We start from the raw sequence: 14443 nt of genomic DNA on the forward strand, positions 1-14443 counted from the left end.
ACCATGCAGTGTGCCAGCTGAGCTCCTTTGCTGTGTCCACACGCGTAGCTATCCTTCCCGGCTGTCATGTTTCAACTTTGCCCATAGTGAGTTCCTGCTTTATCTTTTCACATTTAACATGACAGCCTCTCTATATATTTATCTTTATCCAATATAAGCCATAATTTCCTGTATTCTTGAACCTCAGAATCTTTATATCTTTCACTCTTCTAGGATGTTCCCCTCCTAGTAGCAATGTATAGCTATTTTAGAGACTAGAACCTAAGTTTTTTTTTTTTTTTTTGTGAGGAAGATCAGCCCTGAGCTAACATCCATGCCAGTCCTCCTCTTTTTGCTGAGGAAGACTGGCCCGGGGCCAACATCCGTGCCCATCTTCCTCCACTTTATGTGGGACACCGCCACAGCATGGCCCGACAAGCGGGGCGTCTGTGCGCGCCCGGGATCTGAACCTGGGCCGCCAGCAGCGGAGCGCGTGAACCCAACCGCTACGCCATGGGGCCGGCCCCTAGAACCTAAGTTTTAAATGTTTGTATCCACACCAATACAATAGCTTGCTTTTCTTTCTTCCAACTTTACTGAGGTATAATGGACAAAGAAGAATTGTGTATATTTAAAGTGTACAACTTGATGTTTTGGTGTGGTATACATTTTGGACTGATGGCCACAGTCATAGCTTGCTTTTCTTGATCCTCACAAAGTTTCTCCCTCAAACCTGTGCTTAACTGGTGACTAGGAAGCAGAAAGGGGGATTAGCCTGAAGAGGAACCATCTTTCTCTGGAGAGAAGTTCCCATTATAGTGCACACACAAGTGGATGCCTTCATCAGTTACAGCTTAGATGTGGTACATGGATAAGGAGGCTGCCTGCCTCATCCGATTACTGTGAAGATTCAGTAAGGTAATCAGAGAAAGACCTGTAGCAGGGGCGCATAGATGCTGGCTGTGCTGCTATGCCCCGATTTCCACAACTCCTACCACTATACTACCCTTACTGCCCCTCTCGGCCTGCTGCTGCGCCCCTGTGCTACTACTGGGGACGTTGCTATTAGAGTTTAGGGGGTTGCATAAGAATTGAAGAAGTGGTTAATCCGTGCAGGTGCTGTTGACTTTCCCGTTGCTTTTTGTCACTGTTGAGTAAATAACAGTTTGATTCTTCATAGTTTAAAAAACCCCAACCACGTAGTCAGTTCTCGAATGCTTCGGATGTATGCAGCAAGGTTTCAAACCTGTACGTATTAGCACTCAGTTGTAGCCTGAGAGTCTACTAGACCACTCCCCGCCCACACTCAGCTATTGTGTGTAGAGGAACAGGAACTCGTTTCATTACCAATTAATGGGAGACATCTTCTACCAGAATCCATACATACATTCATACGCACATATATAGGGTTCCCAAGGCCGTGCTTTTCAGAGTATTTGCAGCCTTTCTCTGGTATTGTCATGACTAAATTGAAACTAGACTCTTGGTTAAATGGTTCCTGTCCTGAGTTTTATAAAGAAGTAGGAATAATGACAGTATTCCTCTTCCCATGGGATTAAAACAAACACACACACACACACACACACACACACACACCCTGACGTAAAAGACACATAGCGTTAGGTTCGTTAGGGTGAGAGCCACTGTGCTTGGAGAAGTGATGAGCACTGGAGAGAATGAAGCCTGCGAGGGAAGGTCAGAAATGGACCAGTTTGATGGGCTTCTGAGCTCTGCATTTTAGTGAGAGAACAGGATGAATCAGCTGCGTAGGCTGGAGTTGAGAGTTAGGACACCCATCACGAGGGGAAGAGCCAGCCATCAGAGATAGAAAAGGCAGTTTTGGAAGTTTTCAGAGTACATTTATTTCTTGGGCACCTAAATAGATGGTGGACATTAAGAGATCTGACTCTTATTTTCTCAGAGTCATGGTTTGGGAATGATTTGCAAGATCCTTGGGCAAATTTTCCTTGCCCTATGAGGTACAAGATATTCAGTGAATATTTCTTGAGCCTGCTGTGGAGTCAAGAGACCATAGTGGGTAAACAGGGTCAACCGTAAACCACTGTTGCGTTTGGCAAATGGGTGGCTGTGAGGGGTCTAGGGGCAACGTGGAACGCGGATCAGATCATCGAGGGCCAGAGATACTCTTTCTGGGGGAGGAAAAGAGCATACTTGATGGTCACATCAGTTACCCTGTGAAAGAAATATATTTCATTTTATTTTTTTTCTATCGAAGTATAGTTGACATACAATATTGTATTATTTCAGGTGTACAACATAGTGATTCGACATTTATTTATATTACAAATTGATCACCCTAAGACTAGAAACCATCTGTTATCAAAGTTAGTATGATATTGTTGGCTATATTCACTATGCTGTACATTGCATCCCTATGCCTTATTTATTTTATGACTGAAGAAATATATTTTAAACTGATATTCACTGAAGACAGCCTTCAGCTGTCACTTCATTGGAAGCTCTTTCTTAAAAAATAATGTGTATATTAAGAAATCAAGCATCTTCTGCCTATAAATAGGCCAATAGGTCATACTCATTTTTTTTTGTCTGTCAGTCCTCATTTGAAAGAGGCCTCATGGGAACAGGGAGATTATTAGTTCAGTGGGCATCTCCAGGATCCAGGATAGTGAGTGTCCGATAAATATTTGTTGAATAAAGAAGGACTAAAATGGATAAAGTGTTTCTGGTGTGCTAGAAGGGGTCAGTAAATTTGGGAACTCTATTAAACTCAAGAAAATGTGTAAGAAATTATCTTGACTTTTTCTCTTATTAGCTATGGGCCCTTGTTAAGTTTTTCTGAGCCTCAGTTTTCTCACCTAAATTATGGGGGTAATAGTATTTCTTTCTTGGAATAGCTGTGAAGATCATAGAAGATAATGTGTAAAATGCCTGGTGTATGTAAATGCTCAATACATTAAGTTAGTGGGGGCGATGATTGTTGTTACTACTATTGGTGCTAAGAGATGAAATAAAAGTATAGTCAATTCTTGTTATTTGTGATAGTTCTGTAAAGGCACCACAAACATTTAATTAAAGAATACTGAACCCTTGCTCCTAGGGGAACTACAGGGTTAGGTTCCTGCGACCCTGTGGTCACAACCTTTTGTCAACTGATCAGTACATTACCTTGTTTTATGTGTGTTTCTTTTAAAGACTCTTTATTTAATATATATTATTGATTCATTAATCTTGAACTCGCGGCCAGCAGCACTGTAAGTCATGCCTGAATGAAGCCTATCTAAACCTGGGTTTTCTTCGTAAGGCCCGTCACAGCTTTCTTTCACTTAGCCACACTAGAGAACACTTTGGCACTAGGCTTGGAGTCATCTTAAACAGTGAGGTCAACCAACAAAAAACACAAAAATGCAAATAGTGTGGCACTAAATAGACCTTGAAAAGGACACATGTTTACAGTATGAGAGCTGTAACAAGAAGGCAGAGTGTCACCTTGTGTGACCTCAGTTGGGAATGCATGCGTTGGGTGACTCAAATTTTTCAACTCTCTGCGCATGTCTGCAAATGACTGCAAAAGTGCTGTGAATGTTGATTTTGGGGTTACAAATAAATTTTAGCAAGTAGGTGAACTCTCACATAGGGAATCCATGAATGATGAGAGTTGACTGTTTTAAAAATTGTTTTCTTGCATCTGTCTTTCTCTAGCAATTCTTTCTCTGAGCTGAAAAACATACTCACTGGGGAAAACATTTTAAAACACTGTCTGCTCCTACTTTGTTGTGTCTTATACATGAAACTACATTAATAAAGCTTTTTCAGGAATCTGACGTTCCTGTTTTTACCAGTTTTTTTGCCAATAAAAATGGCCCAACTTTAAAGTTGGGTGGAACGTTGCTCTTCAGATATGTTACTCTTTATTTTGATGTAATTACTATTGTTCTTTAGGAAGGTGGAGTATGAGAGTGGGGACCTGGGAAGAGAGCACAGAAAAATTACGGGGCCATTGCTGAAAAATCCAGCAGAAATCAGTAGGATGGCTTACAAATTCTGGTGTAGGCAGTTTTTGAAGTAACCAGGCTCAGCTTACTCAGGGCCTACAGGATAAAGGTGATGATTTTGACTTCTCAGTGTATTAAAAATTAGCATCTTATAATTATCAGCATAGTTATTATTGTAAACATTAATTGAGTACTTGTTGGGAGTGCTTGGAATCCTTTTAGGAAGGAGGGAAGAATTGTTTTCAGTAGGTCCAATAGTTTTGAGTTGCATAGCAGATAGATCACACAATTTAATAACAAAGAAACACAAACAGCAATAATAATCACAGCGGCACCTAGCATTTTTAAAGCCCTTACTACAGGCTGTGCCTTGTGTTAGTGCTTTAATCTCTTCTACATTTAGGAAACTGAAACTCACTGGGGTTAAAATAATGAGAATTACGTGTTGCTCTGCCTTGCATCTGTAGCCTACCTTTTGTATTTTTGTACTATATCTATGTGTATTATAAAAAGAAGGGCTTGTTAAGTTTGTGTGTGTGTGTGTGTGTGTGTGTGTGTGTGTGTATGTGTCTGTTTAGCTTACTCCTGGGATAAGGAAGGTACCTATGTAATATTTTTTTCAGATTTTTTCTGTGTTAGAAAAGTCAAGAAACTAAAACAGCAGAAATGAATAATTTAGATCTAGGTCAATTACACACATATTAAGGCACCTACTCTCTACCAGGTCTTGTGTTAAATATTTCAAATGCTTTATATAATTTAATTCTAATATGAGGTAGGTGGGATTCCATTTTATAGATGAAGAAACTGAGGTTTGGCCATCACTTGCCTAAAGTCATTCAAATAAAAGTGGAATTAAGACTTAAACTGAGGACTGTCTGACTTCAAAGCTCACCCTCTTATCCACCCTGCTGTGGTGGTTACTTTGTATAATGGGGTACAAAGGGAGAGACAGGATAGGAAGTGATCAGGGGTGACAACTCATGTTGATTTTGGAATAGAAAGAGGCCGAGGTTTCTGATGAAGTAAAGACTAGAGACTCTGGGTGTGGTTGAACACCTGAATCCAAGATAAATAGATTTATCTATTGAAGGTGCTTACAGCATGCTTGGCTGCATATTCCTTTGTTTTCAAAGCTGTTTCTGAAGAATGAAAAGAGTTAGGCTGTGAAGGCTCCAAGAAAGGTGGCAAAAGATGGGATGGTGGATACTTAATCATTTATAAGGGTGTGATGTGTAAGTTATAGATTTTCCTCATTCCTCAATAAAGATCTTCTTTGAATGTTCCTAGTTGATGACATCAAGACGTCTGGTCTACATACCCATCCTGTGGTCTACCACTGAACATGTAGCTTCTGACGTCTTGATGTCACTCATCTCTCTCTCTCTTTTCCCTCCCTAACCTGCCTTGTTAATTGCTTTTCCTGTGTGTCTTTGTAAAGTTGTAGCCAGTCTATTCCATTCTGGACTGTTTATCTTTGAATGCCAAAGGTCTTGAAACATCATAATGTTGTGTAATGAACATAACTTCTGCCTTGATATGTGGGTGTTAAGAGCATTAGTCATTGCAAAGTATTGAGTTAAATATTTTCAATAAAAGGATATAAGGATCTAATAGGAAGAAGTTATAAAAATACTAGTTGATGGCTTTAATGGTGAGCCATATACTTAGTGGGTTCCATCAGTGATGGGTTAGAGATTCACAAAATGAAGGTGTAAAAGCATTCTTACTCTTTGTTAGTGGAAGAGGAGAAAGACCACCAACAAAAAAACCCCCATTTAATTCTTGTACATACAGAAAAGTGTAAACTACCAGTTTCCAATGCTTCTGCTCCCAATTTACTACCTAGCATATATCTTTAACTATCACAAGAAATGTTGGAGATTTCCATGAGATGTTATCAATAGGGACTCTTGGGCTGTGTCTTATCAGAAAACCCTCAGCCTTGTAATGATCTATTTTTTGGTGAGCCATCCAGGGATCCTTTGCAACACCATCAGAGAGCCAGGGATTTCCTGAGCAAATGAGATAGGTCTTTACCTGTGGAGTTGATTGTATGGAGAGTTTTGGTCAGCATTAGTCATTGTGAAACCATGTGCCTGCTGCCCTGGTTTATCTCTATAGACCTCTCCCCATGGCAGAAGATTGAATCCTCATCTCTCCACGCCTCTGGGCATCTAAAGATGTTAGAGGTACGTTGGTTTGCTTCTTGCTGGGGAGTGTGTAGTGGCTACTGGTCTTCTTTGATGAAATATTGTCTAGATCAGTGTTTGGTAATCGGTTAACAGGTTGATGTGCTATCTTATTTCCTGGGATTGAAAGTTTAAACTGGAGACAGTGTGTGCTAACTCTCCTTTACCTTGCTGGCAGTCTTCAGTTGTTCTGATAAACAACTTCTGAGCTAAATACCTTTTCTTTCCTAGAGAGGTTACAGAAAAGAGATTGCTTTAATTTCAGAATAGAGAATATAAACTGTCTATGTACGCTGTTAAAAATTTCTGCACAGACTGGCTGTTTTCAAAGGATGTCCAAGTTGAAATAGATCCCTTATGGGAAAAATGTTCTTTTCCAATATGGCATCTTGTACAAACTGATAATTATTTTCATGATCAAGTTAGGAATTTATGACATTTTGGGAGTTGGAGAGTGTGTGGAGGGGAGATCTATTTTCACCAGATTTCTTTGCATCTATGGTGATATTTCTGGAAGGATTATTGATCTCTAGTCTTCTTATGTATGATTTTGAGTTTATTTGCTATCATTATTAGCTGATCTGTAGATAAGGAGGTAGTTTTGAATGGGAGCCAAGTAACCTGTTGATATAAAGTGTATTTTACCTTTTATGATTCCCATCGTTGGCACCTGCCTCCTTCCTGGCTGAATTCCCTGTCATTTTAAGTAGGCAGCAATTACTGGTTTGGTAAAGAAGCTGGCTCCTGCTGCCAAGGATCCTATTAATTATCACTCCATCTCTAATTTAGCCTTCCTAGTGTTGAGAGAAGGTGCATGTAAGCATGTGGCAGAGCGGCTGCAGTCGCATCTTCATAATAATTTCCTTTCTGAGACGGTTCAGTGGACTCAATGTTCAGCCAAAGGGCCAAGGCGGCCCTGGTGAGTGTTTTCAACTCTTCTATAGATTGTTTGGTCAGTCAAGTTTGGTGTGGTTTTCTTCTCCCTTTGACTCTGACCTGAGTAACACTAATGGTTAGCATTTATTTTGGGAATTCAGACCTATGTCCGATCGATCTCTGAACTCAAATGGGACACCTTGAAAATACTTCAGTGGTTTTCCCACGAGCTATTTTCCGTACCTGGGAAAAGGAGACCATGGAATTGACTCTATGCCTATCTTCAAGAAGGTAATGCAAATGCTAACCAAAGTAAATCGGTTTATGGGTTCTTGTATAGCAGATGTTGTTTAAAGAGTGACAGCTTGTATATAATACTGAATCTTTGGTTCTTGTCATTCGTAAATGACTAGATTGCTTTCTGTTTGTTTTCAGAAATGTTCAGCTCACTTGTTTTAGTGAACATTTTTTCAGAAGTTCCACTGGATCATTTGATTAGGTTTGGAGTGCTTATGCTTCCTTTTCCACTTTTTATGTTATTTTTGGCAGTGTTGGTGATTGAAGCTGTTGGAGTGATTCACTGCAAAGTGAATTAATTTTCCACGTTTTCAAGTGCGCTTTCCAGTTGCCCCCAAGTTCCCCCTCACCATATGATTCTGCAGTTGTAGTTCTGTCATTCTTGCTGGATCAAATATAAATGCTGATGTCACTGAATTTCTTAAATTACAGCTGGTGGGGATTAACAGAAATTGTAAGAGAATACCACTTCCTCATTTTGCTATTTTCTTGACTAATTATTGTCCTTTCAAGTCCTGTAGGAGGTTGGGGATTTGGAAGTAAGTTCTCTGTCTTGAAGTTAAAACAGCAATTTTCATTTTCCTTTTTCTGTTAATGCTATTCTTCAAAAATAATTTAGTGTTTAGGATGCTGCTCTTCTGTGACCTTTAATAACTTCAGACAGACTTTCCCCACTCATGATTTTGCACATAGGGTTGTCTTCTATCCTGGGTGAAGGGTTTTGAATACTTCCCTTAAGTAAGTTTCCTTATATAGAATATTTTTACTCAACAGTCTTTCGCCAACTCCAGGCTGTTAGCGCATTAGGTGAAGGGTTGTGATTCCTTTATTATTTTTTTCCAGAGCCTTTTGTTCTTTAAGGAATGCCTAGCTCTGTCCCCCACTGTATTCTTGTTTAGAATCCGAGCGTGCTTTGTAACAGTTCTGATGTCTCGACATCCTCACACATTTATTTTTCTGGCTTTCCAGCTCTTGTTCTAGCGGTTGGAGTCTGGGGCTCAGGCTTTCTCGTCACTCTCTTTGTGCGATGGCTCCCTGAGCCTTGTCCTGGGAGTTCTCTGGGCTTCTGGGCGGGACATTGGAGGCCACCTGGAAGTATGCATCAGTGGTGGCTGAGCACTGCATGGTGGCAGTATTGATCGAACTGCAGTCCCGTGGAAACAGAAATAGAAAGGGTTCAGCATTTGCACTTTCCTCTGGTGGTGTTTTTGCTTATTTTGTGTATTTGGAAAAGGCAGCCGTATGCAAACTGCTGACTTACTATTTTCCCTGGAATGGAAACCGTTTGGATTATTTCAATGAGTTTTAGCTAAGATTTGTTTGTTCACAGTATTAGTTTTGTTTTCTGGTGTCCTGTTTAGAATAAGACCAGAATGTGTCTTTTTACTTTATGGAAATAAGTTACTTGGTGCCTCAGGATTTTGCAAACCATGAATTTGAAAAATCATAGGTTTACTCCAGAGTCAAAATGGAAATTCTTTAGTGAAAATTATAGATACATAAATATTTCCATTTTAGGTCAATTACTTTCTTTGAAAAAAAAATTTTTTTGGCTAAATTATTTAAGGTTTCAGAGCAATCCATTTTCCTACTTAATTTCCCACTAATTAACTTTTCTAATTTTTAAAGAGAAAAAGAGATTAAATAGAAGAATTGCAGACCAAAATCTTATGTACTACACTATTTGATGTAAGATAGTGACTGGTTCTTTTTTGTTCTCTTTGATGATAGAGTGGATTTAGTTTAACTGTTAGTAGTAAAATTTAGATTAGGAATAAAAATAGAATTTCCTCACTGTAAGAACTATGAAGCACTAGTTTGAGTTTCTGAGTATAAGTTCTGATTGTTCAACCTCTGCAAAATGTGCACTATAGGATCTGTATACGCTCAGCCAACACTTCCTTCTAACATTGTGGTAATAAGTTCTTTGAACTGAGATTTGGGAATAGTATAGGTATCTAAAAAATATTTCACATATCACTGGAGTTTTTGGTTAAATGTGAGTTTTTAAAAATTTAGACAACTAGAATAAAGGGGGGAAAGAGAATAGTTATGAATTGGTTGAATTGTTTGGAATGAGGTATTTTTTTTAAAAAAGAGTTTTTCTATGTATCTAGGAAATGTCACTAAATATAAGAAAATGGGAATTTAATAGCAGAGGGGAGGTGGGAATTGGAATCATACGAGGACCTATGGATTAGCATCAAATAAATTGTAAATTTCACTAGGTTGATGAACGTGAATGTTTTCATTTATCATTTTATCTCAGCAGATGGAACCATGCAGCACCTAAATGTTGAATGAACGAATGTATTGGGAGGCATGGTTCCAGGCCTAGCTGTGCTACTACCTAATTGTGTGACCCTGAGCTAACCATTTATGAGGACTCTATCTCTTCTTATTTACAGTGAAGGGTAAGGACTAGCTCTACTCTGCTGCTCCTTGTCTCAGCCATAGCATGGTAGATGTTGGAAACATTTACCTCGCTCTGTTCTCTGAACCTAGGGGGAGCCTTGGGCCCTTCTGAATTCAGTGCACCAGGCTTTCACAACTCACCATGGTACTAGAGGTAAAACTTATTTGCTATCTCAGAAGTACCTCCTCTCTGAAGTCCCTTACTATGGTTCCTTGATTTTGGGTTATTTTGTTTTTGATACCTCAAGCCCAATTACAAGTAGACAATATTCTATGAAGTTTCTTTTTTTTAAAAATTATTTTATTGAGGTCATATTGGCTTATAACATTGAGTAAATTTCAGGTGTGCATTATTATATATCAGTCTGTATAGATTGCATCATGTTCACCACCAATAGTCTAGTTTTAATCTGTCACCATACATATGTGTCCCTTTATCCCTTTTGCCTCTCCCCCACCCCCTTCACCTCTGGTAATCACTAATCTGTTCTCCTTACCTTTGTGTTTGTTTGTTTATCTTCCACATATGAGTGAAATCATATGGTATTTGGTATTTGTCTTTCTCTGTCTGACTTATTTCAGTTAGCATAATACCCTCAAGATCTACCCATGTTGTCACAAATGGCACGATTTTGTCTATGAAGTTTCTTGGTCAGCAGGTGTTTACAGTAGCAATTACAACGCCACTCACTGTTGTCTCTCCTTTCAATAATTTTTCTGGTAGATTTAGCCAGATATGAATAGAACTTAATGAATGGATCTAGACACTATTCCTCCAGTGGAGTAAGAGATCAAGAAATGATTATATTAACAAAGTTTTTCACTTTTACTCTCCCAAGTCCATTTATCTATCTAGGAAGTGATTGTTTAACACTTAGTACATGCCAGTCACTATGCTAGTGATAAAATGGCTGGCCCATTATACATGAGCTCTGCCTTCTTGTAACTCACAGTGACAGGAATATGGTGCTAGGTCTGTAATTGTACCTTTGGGGACAAAAGATGGAGGGGTCAGTTCTTCTGAGGGGAGAAGGGAAGAGTAAAATCTCATAGAAGAAATGAAGTTTGAGTTCATTATCAAAAGGTGACTGCCAAGCAAATGAGAGGAGGGCGTTCTGGGTAGACGGGCGACATGGAAGACAGCACAGTATGGTGGCTTTGGGACAGTGTAAGCTTTTGAGCATGACTGGAGCACCAGGGAGCATGGCCGGATTTAACCAGAAGAATAGCAGTCTGGCTGCCAAATGAAGAACGAGTTGGAGGGTGGCCAGCTCCAGTGTCATGGAGGCCTGTTAGGATGGTTCCAGCTGAATAGTCTTTGTGAGAAACGATGATACACGTGCACTGTTCAGCCCTGAAGAGAGGTTATGATTGCAAGAGGATACAAATCTTGGTCACAGATTTCAAGGGCAATGAGGGCAAAAGTAAGACTATGTGCACACCCCTTACTGGTGACAAGAATAATTGCTCATTCATTAATTCATCACGTAGTTGGTTGTCTATTCTTTACCACACACCTGAGAAATATAATGGTGAATAAAATAGACATGGTCCTTGCCCTTGGGAAGCCTGTAGTCTAATGGGAGACACGGTCAAGTAAACAGGCAGTTATAGATTACTATGTATTCTTTATAAGTTACATGAGCAGAATTCTAAGTGTCCATCCTATCCACAGGACTCCCCTCCCCCCTTTTCCTGCAGCTAACTCATTCTCTGACCAACATGCTTTCTGCTCCCTGTAGTAAGTTTTGAGGGTCAAGTTAGATAGGCATTGTATTGTATGTGTGTTGTATTGCACATGCTTACACACACACACACACACACACACACACACACACACACACACTGATTAAAGACATCTGTCTTCATTCCAGAGGTAGACAAGCACGTAGAATAAGGCATTTGAGGATTCCGATAGGTAAATTTGCTCCAGGTAAAATTCCGGATATCTTCTGATATTTTTCTAAACTCTGATGTTTTACACGGAATAATCCTGGCTATTTAGTTCCAGATCCAAGAAGAAAAATCTTGGCTCTTGTGGTGCTTTCATACATAATTGGATCCTGAATCTGGCTTTGGTGGCTGCTTCAAACTGGCCCTCATGTCTGTGTTCCAGGTTATTGCTAGTGTTTGGAATTCATGTGCAGGAGCAAGAATTTGCCTCAGGGCAGCAAGACTGGTAGACATTAGATAAGTGGCTTATTTTAAAGAGACGTTTGGTACAGAAATGGCAGTAACAACAAATTCTTCCCCTAAGTAGAAATCTTCTCCACATTCTCCATCCAACCCAGGATAACCTTTGGATTTTAAGGAGTCAAAATTCAGCTACATGGATCTGATAAAAATTCCTAGGAAGCCATTCTAGGTTCAAGCACTGTTGTTTGAAAATGAATCATTCTAACTTATTACAATGGTAATCGCAGCTGGTGTAGGTAGGAAGTACACTTTACCCATTTTTGCATGACTAGGAGCGGTGGTATATTGTTGGGGCTAAAACTCTGGAGTCAGATTCTCCTTGGTTTGAATCCCAGCCACAGCTATGTGAGTTGGGGCAAATTACTAAGATTCTCTTTTTCTTCACCTGTAAAATGAGATCGTAGGTAAGTGTGGAAGCCTTTTTGTTAAACCAGCCTGGGTTTGACTCTCTGCTCTACTACTCCATGACGTTGGCAACTTGTTCTCCTTGTATCTTGCTTTCCTTATCTGTAAAGAAGTAATAATAATAATAATAGTTCCTGCCTCATAAGGATCTGGTAAGCATTAAATTAGATAACGCACATAAAGGGTTTGGCATAGTACCTGACATATAGTTAACACTCAGTGCAACCTTACTCAGCTGTTTTTCCTCCCCTCGTTATACTGAGCTTTCTGAAATGTTGTGTATAGGCTATTTGATGACTTATTTTATTCTTTCTGAGAGTTAAGTCTTCACAAAATGCGTTCATTGCTGTATGCTTTCCTTTTTCCTTTTTTACAATTAAAGACTCAATAATGCGATTTCTGGGTTTGGAGTAGGGTTGCCAGATAAAATACTGGATGCCCAGTTAAATTTGAATTTCACGTGAACAAAGAATAATTTTTTAGTACAAGTATGCCCCAAATATTTCATGGGATATCTACACTAAGAAGTTATTCTTTATTCATCTGAATTCAAATTTAATTGGGCATCCTATACTTTTATTTGCTAAATCTGGTAACCCTAGTTTTGGGGTAAAACTTACCCCTTTACTCTCTCATCCATTTTTTTACTCAGATGTATATGAATGTTTATGCAAACACAGTGAATGATGCCTTTGGAACATGAGCATAGAAATAGTTACACAAATTTGATGGAATATTTCCTAGTATCTCTAGTAAATCTGTCTCCTAATTTGTTAGACCTGTATGTAAGCAATGGAACCATCAAATTGATATTATGTTGACACCTGAGTATATAGTGCGAAGTTGCTTGAGAATTCTGAAATGTTCTAGTGTTGCTTCTACCCAGAGGGAACTATTAACAACGACACATTAATGGCTAGGTATACATTCCAGAGAATCCTGAAAACCTCATCATCTTTGAAGGAAATTACCTCATTACTGTTAGAGTCACCTGTCTAGGGAAGGTCACTCCCTATGGCTGGCCTGGTTTTCCAAGTAGGAAAATAAACACATCAAGTGGTTAGGTTAATAACTTAGACTGATTTCATTGTACTTACAATTTAAGTTAATTTTTAAGTGGGTTTGGTCCTTAAGCTATTAGACTAGTTGGAGACTTTGAGAGAATTAAATCCAAGACTGAGGTCCTTTCAATTCAACTCATTTACTGAGTATGTGCTGGGCGTAAAGCAACTGCATAGGGGTAGAGAGGAATTTAAAGTATAGTTCCAGCCCTCAAAACCTTAGTGTTAACTGGAGCAGTAAGGTAAGAAACAATTATGACAAAAGACAGAATAAATAACATCAGAGTCAAAGGCAAGTAAAGCCAGGTCCCAGATGCTTGAATGTAGGAAAGGATTAAATCTGAAGAACAGGTAGAGTGGGAATGGATTCTACTAGGAATGGCTTCCCGGGGGGTCATATTTGGGAGAACTCTACAAAGGTGAGAGTGATCTCATCTGGGAAACGAAATGTTCTAGGTGTAGGCTTAGTGTTAACAAAGACTTGGAGGTGGCCACAGTTTGAAATGAATATGTTATTTAGACATGACAAAAATATATTCAGCACTGTAACTGGTCACAATCTTTTCTCTTATGTGTGACTGTTTATGGTCTAGAATTTCTAGATCAGAAACTTGACTTTATGTGGGTGGAGCTGGATTCGTTCCATGTTGGTTTCCTAAATAATTATCGTGCACCTGCTGTTGTTATGTATGAGGCGGCCAGAGAGACTTGGACAGTGTTTAGAGACTCTTTCAGTTGGTCACTTAAAACCAACTGAAAATCACTCCATTTAAATGTTTTTCTCCCCCCTGAAATGAACATTTCCAGTGATCTCTGATGTAAATTGGGCAAAATCAACAAGAGAAGGATTTGCTGAGAAGCTTCTTGTGAGGCACTCTGCCTTTGAGTATTTGCTTAAGTGACTCTGAAGGCCAGCTTAACTCATTTCCTGTTGCGATGACATTTGTTTATTAGACTTGGCCCAAATCAGGGTTAATAGCATTAATGTTTTCAGTGGTCCCAAATGATTCTTCAGCAGCGTGCCGTTAGCAAATGGGGAGGTTTCCAC

At 39.3% G+C, this 14443-nt stretch overlaps 1 protein-coding gene across 4 annotated transcripts in view; it reads left to right on the plus strand.

Annotated features, from left to right (window-relative positions):
• Positions 1 to 14443, plus strand: part of MITF (melanocyte inducing transcription factor) — a 214099-nt gene that overhangs the window by 14025 nt on the left and 185631 nt on the right. The gene's annotated exons all lie outside the window — the stretch shown is intronic.

The sequence above is a fragment of the Diceros bicornis genome, chromosome 2 (genome assembly GCF_020826845.1).
Source record: "Diceros bicornis minor isolate mBicDic1 chromosome 2, mDicBic1.mat.cur, whole genome shotgun sequence".
Classification (NCBI taxonomy): domain Eukaryota; kingdom Metazoa; phylum Chordata; class Mammalia; order Perissodactyla; family Rhinocerotidae; genus Diceros; species Diceros bicornis.